Genomic DNA, 9968 nt, shown 5'->3' on the forward strand with positions numbered 1-9968 from the left:
TCTGTCCTCCCTTTTTTACTGTTTACATACTTAAAGAATTCCTTGGGATTTTTTTGCGCTCCTCAGCTATGCGTCTTTCATGTTCTATCTTAGCCGTCCTTAGTGCACCCTTGCATTCTTTATAAAGTCTGAATGCTGATGATGATCCCTCAACCTTTTTTGAAGGCCTTCTTCTTTGCTTTTATATGCATTTTTAGATTGGAGTTAAGCCATCCTGGACTTTTGGTCGCTCTTTTAAAATTTATCACCCAATGCGATGCATTGGCCAATGCCCTTTTTTAATATGCTCTTAAAGCAAACCCACCTATCCTTCGTGTTCTTTGTGCCTAAGATTTTATCCCAATTTGTGCCTTCTAGCAAGAGTCTTTGTATTCCTCTTGTGTGATTTATACTGAAGCCACTTGACCTGTGATCACCGTTACCTAAATTGCCCCGTATTTCCACATCCATAATCAGGTCTGTATTGTTAGTAAACAGTAGATCCAGTAACACTTTATTTCTAGTTGGTGCATCTACCATCAATGTAAAGTAGTGAGTGTACAGCTTGTACAACAGTGTAAATTTGCTGTTCCTTCAAAATAACTCAACACACAGCCATTAATGTCTAAACCACTGGCAACAAAAGTGAGTACACCCCTAAGTGAAAATGTCCAAACTGGGCCCAAAGTGCCAATATTTTGTGTGACAACCATTATTTTCCATCACTGCTTTAACCCACTTAGACATGGAGTTCACCAGAGCTTCACAGGTTCCCACTGGAGTCCTCTTCCACTCCTCCATGATGACATCACAGAGCTGGTGGATGTTAGAGACCTTGCACTCCTCCACCTTTTGTTTGAGGATGTCCCAAAGGTGCTCAATAGGGTTTAGGTCTGGAGACATGCTTGGCCAGTACATCACCTTTACCCTCAGCTTCTTTAGCAAGGCAGTGGTCATCTTGGAGGCGTGTTTTGGGTCGTTATGTTGGAATACTGCCCTTACATTTAAGGCAAATACATTTGCCCTTACATTGTAAGTTTTGTCACATGAAAAGATATAAAATAGTTACAAAATGGGAGGTGCATAGATATAGATATAGAGATATAGATATAGAGAGAGATAACAGTTATTAGTATCGCATTTTGATTTTGATTACAGTTCTAGTTTTAAAAAAATCTTTGCCAATGCAACTTGTTTTATGCACTGCAGCAACACATGGCTGAAGGGGGAGAGGCAAGAAAATAAAAATGAATAAAAAAAAAAAAATAATAATAATTCTACCTGTAAAATCTATTAGTGACCAAGTTGATGGCTTCTGCTTACTGTAGAAATGGGTCCTCTTCACAGCTCTGACATTTTGAAGCTGCATGAATTAACATCCTCTGCTCTAGTTAGTAGTAAGTGGAAATACCACCAGCCCGCACAGATAAAAAATAAATGAAAATCTAGTGTAATTAAATGTGTATAATAACAATAGGAGCAGCACGTTGTAATGAAGGTGAATGTGAAATAATTAAATACCGTATATACTCGAGTATAGGCCGACCCGAATATAAGCCGAGGCCCCCAATTTACCCCAAAAAAACTGGGAAACTTATTGACTCGTGTATAAGCCGAGGGTGAGACATGCCTGTCCATCCCTGTGTGTCCGTCCATCCCTGTGTGTGTGTGTCCATCCATCCCTGTGTGTGTGTGTCCATCCATCCCTGTGTGTGTGTCCATCCATCCATCCCTGTGTGTGTGTCCATCCATCCATCCCTGTGTGTGTGTCCATCCATCCATCCCTGTGTGTGTGTCCATCCATCCATCCCTGTGTGTGTGTGTCCATCCATCCATCCCTGTGTGTGTGTGTCCATCCATCCCTGTGTGTGTGTGTCCATCCATCCATCCCTGTGTGTCCATCCATCCATCCATCCCTGTGTGTCCATCCATCCATCCATCCCTGTGTGTGTGTCCATCCATCCCTGTGTGTGTGTCCATCCATCCCTGTGTGTGTGTCCGTGCAGCCTTGTGTGTCCCGAGCCTCCGTCCCGCGCCTCCGTCCCGCGCCTCCGTCCCGCGCCTCCGTCCTTCTGCCATGCCAGGATCGCCGCTCTTCGTCGGCGCCTCGGCGGCCATTCCACTGTTCAAAAGCCACGCCTCCGTCTGTGATAGGCGGAACACTCAATTTCCCAGCAGTCTGTGTTCCGCCTATCACGGACATCCTCTCATCCTCGTCCGTAGTATGAGGATGTGCGGATGTCTGTGATAGGGGGACCACTGACTGCTGGGAAATTGAGTGTTCCGCCTATCACAGACGGAGGCGCGGCTTTTGAATAGTAGAATGGCCGCCGTCTGTCTGCTCGACACGCTGATCGGGCAGGCAGACGGCGATGACTCGAGTATATGCCGAGGGGGGCACTTTCAGCCTCAAAAAAGAGGCTGAAAATCTCGGCTTATACTCGAGTATATACGGTAATTGAAACCGCGCTCTCTGTAAAAGTGCAAAAAAGTGCTACCATTTCTAATATTACAAAAACCACAAACACAACAATTTATAAATGATATATCATGTGTAAACTGCTTAGCTTTGGAGCTAATATTGCATGAACCACAAACACAACAATTTATGAATAATATATCATGTGTAAGCTTCTCAACTTTAGAGTCCAAATGTGGAATTAACAAAACACAAAAAAAAACACAAAGCAAAACAATCAAAAAATCAAGAATGCCCCTGTTAAGTGAAATAAAGTGTTCAAATAGACAATATCTGGATAGAATCTTCCTATATTTGGCAATCAAAGAGGTATGTCTTCCCTCATCGTCACCAGCCACACATCCTACTCACCAGAATCCAATGACCCCCTATTACAGTTGGTCAAAAACACTTTAATGGAAGGTGCCAATGGAAAAGGCTCAATCCAAATGCTGCCTGGTCAGGGTTTCTGTGGACCTATGCAGGTACTCGATGGACGTATTGTGGAGACCGCGATGTGGAATTGGTCATAAACGCCATCAATATCATAGGTTGAAAGAGGAAAAAAAAGGCTCCCATGTTGAAGTATATCAACAATTTATTCAAAAAATAAATAAATCCAAGTAGAAAACGTCATAGTCGCTAAGCAAACACAACCATGTGTAAGGCGTTCCAGCTGCATTGCAAACGGCGGAAGTGAGGTACCACGCTCAAGTCACCCTACCGGTTTCGTCAGTATGTTCTGACATCAAGGGGTCATGTGAACGGATACGTTGCCTCCAAATATATACAGATCTGCCAATTAAGGATATCCAATCTGGTTCAATCCTTACTAAATAAAAAATAAAATGTAAATATGACTAGCTAAATTGATGAAGGACATCGTTTTATTTTATTTATATTAATTGAATTTAAAATAAAATGTTGAAATAAAATATTAGATTAAATTCAAACTGGATACTACCGTCTTGTGGCCAAAAAGCCAAATTGAAATGACAAAGGGAAAAAAATAACAGGGAAAAAATATTAAGTTGTGGAGCCATCTTGTGGAAAGAGTAGAATTTGGATCAATATTTCACATTTTGTAAACATATCCAAATACTGCTATCTTGTGGCCAACAATGCCAAAACAAACATTCTCAATAATTTATTACTTGTATAATTATTGAAAATGTTTGGCATTGTAAAAGGTTAATCCACTGTAGTTTTATCCTTTCTACTTCTACTTTTTTGCCACAAGATGGCTCCATAGCTTACCTCCTCCTTTGTTGCCCCATATTGTTGCTTTTTCATATTTTTCTATTGTTGGCCACAAGATGGCAGTATTTGGATATAAGAAAAACTGGTGTATACACTGCGCCCTAAAGTATCACCACTCTGTACCTTGTGAATGAAGATTTCCTGAAGTTTTAAAAATAATAATCTAATAGCAGCTACTATTTTAGAAGGTCATTGTAAAAAGGCAATAAATAAGAAATCATATAATAAAAATTACTCTAAAATATTGCAGCAGCGCTTAGTTCTGTCCACCAATCACTGTGAACCCTCAAATACAATTAATTCAATAAAATCAAATCAAAGTAGTCCCATAAAGTCCCGGAAAAAACAGGAGAGGTAAAAAAGTGGCTTAAGTGAGAAAGTCCTTGCTGCCCTTTGTCTGAGGCTTCCACCAAATTCCACCACGTGAAGCACCGAAGTTCCCCCAATGGGGATACACTCACCAGACACAGATAAAATACAGGCCTTTGAACATAAGGATCTTTTCTTTATCCACTTTCTCCCTGCTATTTCTGATTCTCTCCACCAGATGTCAGCAAAGCATGGAATGGGTTCCCGGAATATACAAAAAGGGACATCCACATAGTGTAATCCCGTTCAGTTTATTGATTCAAACAAACCCCCCATTCATCCAGTTCTGCGTACCATAAAAACATTTCTTTAAAGGCCCGTACACACGGTCGGACTTTTTGACAACAAACATGCAAATTAGCTGGTTTGGAGCAACATCCGACCGTGTGTACGCTCCATCGGACAAACTTTTTCTGTTTTCATCGGACTTTTGTTGGCTCTGCGAACGGACAAACTTTTTGACAACAGAAGTCCGATGGAGCAAAGTCCGACCGTGTGTACGCAAAAGCATCGGACTTTTGTACAAGGTACAAACACGCATGCTCAGAACCTATGCAAACGATCAGACTACAATACAGAAGTTGACCAAAGGTGGCGCAGGAGTCATTGAACGTCCTCTTTTGAAGTGGCGTCCATACGTTGTGACGTCAACACGTTCGTGTTTGTTGTCAAAAAGTCCGACCGTGTGTATGCAATACCAACTTGTGGACAACACACTTTGTACAAAAGTCCACGGAAAAGTTTGTACAAGTCCGACCGTGTGTATGGGGCTTTAGAGCCTAAATTTATAATGAGAGTGCACTGTGCCTTAGAATTTCCGGCCGCCGGAAGACCCCGAGACATCCTCTGTATACACCGGCGGATGGCGTCCTGGAAGTCCAGCAGGCTGAAACGCTCGTCCTGAGGCGCAATTGTCACTTTCGGTAGGCCACGTCCCTGACGTGGGGTCATAAACTGACTTCTTCTGAGGGCGTGGCCTACTTACCGGAAGCCTGTCTATAATATATGCGTCTCAAGGCTCTGCAGCCAGACGCTCTGAATTTCAGATGGGCAGTGTCCGCGACCAATCGTCGACTCTGCCTATCTAATGACAGGCTCTGTTAAATTTTATCATTGTAAACATTATGGCAGCCAAAATTCCCTATTCATTACTAATGGTCATGATTAAAATAGGATACCAGTTGCAAAAATAGGGGCATTAGTGATACAAACATTAAAAATCTACACAATGTAATTATACATAAAACTATTTTTCAGATAACCGCTATTGTACGGATTATGCATATAAGATTAAACAAATATGTCATTCGGGATTGTAATCTGGAAATATGTATAAAAATTCATGCTGTGATCCAGAGCATTGATCTGCCCTGGCTCACAGCATGAATTTGTTATACATATTTCCAGGGTTTGTTTGAATCAATAAACTGAACGGGATTACACTATGTGGATGTCCCTTCGTTTTTTGTATATTCGGGAACCCATCCCATGCTTTGCTGACATCTGGTGGAGAGAATCAGAAATAGCAGGGAGAAAGTGGATAAAGAAAAGATCCTTATGTTCAAAGGCCTGTATTTTATCTGTGTCTGGTGAGTGTATCCCCATTGGGGGAGCTTCGGTGCTTCACGTGGTGGAATTTGGTGGAAGCCTCAGACAAAGGGCAGCAAGGACTTTCTCACTTAAGTCACTTTTTTACCTCTCCTGTTTTTTCCGGGACTTTATAAGACTATATTGATTTTATTGAATTAATTGTATTTGAGGGTTCACAGTGATTGGTGGACAGAACTAAGCGCTGCTGCAATATTTTAGAGTAATTTTTATTATATGATCTGTTTATTGCCTTTTTACAGTATTTGGATCGGTTTACAAAAGGTGAAATATTGATCCAAATCCCATCTACTCTCTTACCACAAGATGGCTCCACAACTTAAATATTTTTTCTCTTTGTTATTTATTTCCCTTTGTCATTTCAATTTGGCTTTTTGGCCACAAGATGGTAGTATCCAATTTTAATTTAATTTTAATTTTATTTCAACATTTTCTACATAATTTAAATTCAATGAATATAAATAAAATATAGTAATTTATGATGTCCTTCAATTTAGCTAGTAAGGATTGAACCAGATTGGATATCCTTAATTGGCAGACCTGTATATATTTGGAGGCAACGTATCCGTTCACATGACCCCTGATGCTGTCAGAGCATACTGACGAAACCGGTAGGGTTGCTTGAGCGTGGTACGTTACTTTTGCCGTTTGCAACGCAGCTGGAACGCCAACAGCGTCTCCTTACACATGGTTGTATGTGTTTAGCTGCTATGAAGTTTTTTTACTTGGTTTTATTTCGTTTTTTGAATAAATTGTTAATATACTTCACCATGGGAGTTTTTTTTTTCCCTTTTTCAACCTATGGCATCGATGGTCTGCGATGATGAACAATTCCACAATACATCCATCGAGTACCTACATAGGTCCACATAAACCCTGACCACACAGCATTTGAATTGAGCCGCGGTTGTGAGATTCTCCATTGGCACCTTCCATTAAAGGATTTTTGACCAACTGTAATGGGGGGGTCATTGGATTCTGGTGAGTAGGATATGTGGCTGGTGATGGTGGTGAAAGACATACCTCTGTGACGATTGCCGAATATAGGAAGATTCTATCCTGATGTGTTGTCTATTTGGACACTTTATTTCACTTAGCAGTGGGATTCTTGTTTTTTTTTTTTTTTGATTGTTTTGCTTTATGTTTTTTTGTGTTTGTTGATTCTACACTTGGACTCTAAAGTTGAGAAGCTTACACATGATATATTATTCATAAATTGTCATCCTTGTGGTTCATGCAATATTAGCACTTTATTAGCTCCAAAGCTAAGAAGTTTACACATGATATATCATTTATAAATTGTTGTGCTTGGGGCTTATGTAATATTAGCAATATTAGCACTTGAACCTTTACAGAGAGCGCGGTTTCAATTAATTTAATTATTTCACATCCTCTGCTCCAATATTGAAGTTCATTGAAGAAGCCCGACAGTCGCGAATAACAGGATCCTCTCCACTCACCGAATGTTTTGTATTCTGTGAAAACAATACAAGGACTGTTGTAAATAGAGGAGAAGACAGGAAGGGGTGTCGGTCACTGGGACGCCTTCATTGTATTTCAGTGTTAAAGCGAATACTAGCACATTATGATAGACTTTCCTGAGAACGAAGCCTTCTAGCGCCGCAATGACACAGCAGAGACGGCTGACATTTCCCCCCCCCCTGGTCTTCCTTCCAGGTTTGCAGCCTCTGGCTACATGAGTGGCCAGGGGCGCAGCGACGTCACTCCCCCACATGCGCGCAGGTGCCGCCATTTCTGGCATGGCCTCTGAAGGTTCGGCACTGTAAGCCAGACTTTCAGAGCATGTGCGCCAGTGATGTCATCGGCTGCATGCAATCTGAATATCTCCTAAACAGTGCAAGTTTAGGAGATATTCACAGTACCTACAGGTAAGCCTTATTATACGCAGTAGTACAGAGTTTACCACCAATTTAAACTTCTATGCAATTAACCCATTCAGTGCTGTGAAGACTATTCTAGGGTTATATGTGTGGAATACACTTCAATAAAAAGGCAAGTTATGTGACTGAACCTGTATCACAGAAAAATATTTAAAGTAATCTTCAACTTTAACCACTTCCTGCCTGGCCAATAGCAGAATGATGGCTGGGCAGTGGTTGCATTATCCTGACTGGGCATCGTATGACGTCCAGTCAGGATAATGATATACGAAATCCCATGTAGCATGGCCATCAGGGACAGCATGTGTCCCTGGGACACGGTGCTTCCTTGATCACGGTAAACAGAGGTAATTGGCTGTTTATCACGTGATCGGCTGTGTCAAAATCACAGCTGATCACATGTGACAGGAGACTCTGAGGCACGCAGCACGGGGGATCGGGGAAGATGCGTGCCCCTTGGACACAACGCTTCCCAGATCAGGGTAAACAGCCAATGATCCAATCACAGCCAGTCACAAATGTAAACACAGAGCAGTTACTATCTGATCCCTGCTCTCTCCTCACACACCGATCATGTGAGGAAAAAGCAGGGATCAGTAAATGTACTATACTACAATATAATATACAAGTTTACAATACCCCCCCCCCCCCCAATAAAGAGGACTACAACTTCATCTGGATCTGTCAGTCACACAGCCCATCTGTCAAAGGCCCACCACCATCGGTATCAACACCCATATCGCCACACAGGCCAGCTACCAGTACCGCAATCGGTACATCCACCAGTACCACCATCAGGCCTGCCATCGGTACCACCACACTGGCCCACTACTAGTACTGCCAACGGTACCACCATCAGGCCCGCCACTAATACCGCCATCGGTACCACCACACAGGCCCGCCACCACTACTCTTACATAGGCCGGCCAATAAGTACTGCCATAATGTCACACCTGAGGAGCAAAAGCCATTCTCACTATGTCGTAGGACGATGAGAGCAGCGGGGAGCTCCCATCATCCGATTCTGGTTCGGAATACGAGCCAGTGGGGGACAGTGGATGAGAGTCTGAATCAGTGGAGGAAACCATCCCTCCCAAAAGAATAAGGAGATCAGGACCAAGATTGGAAACCCTGCCCACCACCAGCAACACCAGACCTCAGGAAAAGGAGCCCTGTACAAGCACTGTAATTACACACCCAACCCGAAGAATCCAGCCCGTCCTACTTTCCAAATGCCCTGGCAAACCCCATATGGTTACCTGCTAACTCGGGATCCACTATAATCTCCCCCTTTCACTGCACAGCCAGGTGTGCAGCCCAACACTATGAATTTTTCCAACAAGATTTGCTGTAGAATATCGTGGACCGAACCAATCTGTATGCATCCCAATTGACTGCTGCCAACCCCAATTCATCCTACACCCGCATGTTCCAGTGTTTTTGGGCCTTATGTTCAATATGGGGCTTACAAAAAAAAAGAACAAAATCCATGCCTTTTGGTCCACCGACCCCATCCACCACAGGCCGATATATTCTTGTGTCATGTCCAGGACATGATACGTCATGATTATGCATTTTCTACACTTCGATAATTTGCAGTGACCTACCTGAGATCATCCCAACCATGACAAATTGTACAAGATATGCCCCCTAATCAATTCCTTTTCCCAGAGATTTACAGAAGTTTTTATCCCAGACCAAAAAAATTGTGTGGAGAAGTCCCTTATACATTTTAATGGCCGACTGCACTTTAGGCAGTCTATACCAAGTAAGAGAGACAGGTATGGGTTGAAATCAAATAAATTGTGTGATTGAGCCACTAGATATGTGTTCATATTCCGTATTTATGAAGGAAAAGACTCCCAGCTCCAGCCCTGTGATTGCCCCACATATATTCGAACCAGTGGAAAAATTGTCTGGGAGCTGGCATACCTCCTGTTCGAAAAAGGATACCACTTATATGTCAACAACTATTATACCAGCCTGCCCCTTCTTTGTCACCTTTACAGCAAACACACCCCAGCCTGCGGTACCTCAAAAAACAAAAAAAAAAAAAAAATGGAAGGCAGCCCCACAAAATCTGTTAACAAAAAAATTGCAAAACAGAGAATCTGCATTCGTGAGAAATAAGGAGGTTTTGGTCATGAAGTGGAGGGACAAGAAAGATGTCCACATCGTCTTTACCATCCACAATGACACTGTGGTGGAGATCCGGAGAAGGCGCGGCCCTGTTGTAAAGCCTAAATGTGTCCACAACTACAATATGTACATGGGGAAGGGGGGAGGGGGGTGGATTTAAACTGTCAGATGCTACAACCCTATTTATCAACCAGAAAGTCCTGCTATTGGTATAAGAAAGTTGCATTTCACCCGTTTCATATGGCCCCATTTAA

Source organism: Lithobates pipiens, unplaced genomic scaffold (assembly GCF_037356315.1).
Source record: "Lithobates pipiens isolate NorthernLeopardFrog02 unplaced genomic scaffold, aLitPip1_a1.2 Scaffold_22, whole genome shotgun sequence".
In the NCBI taxonomy this organism is placed as follows: domain Eukaryota; kingdom Metazoa; phylum Chordata; class Amphibia; order Anura; family Ranidae; genus Lithobates; species Lithobates pipiens.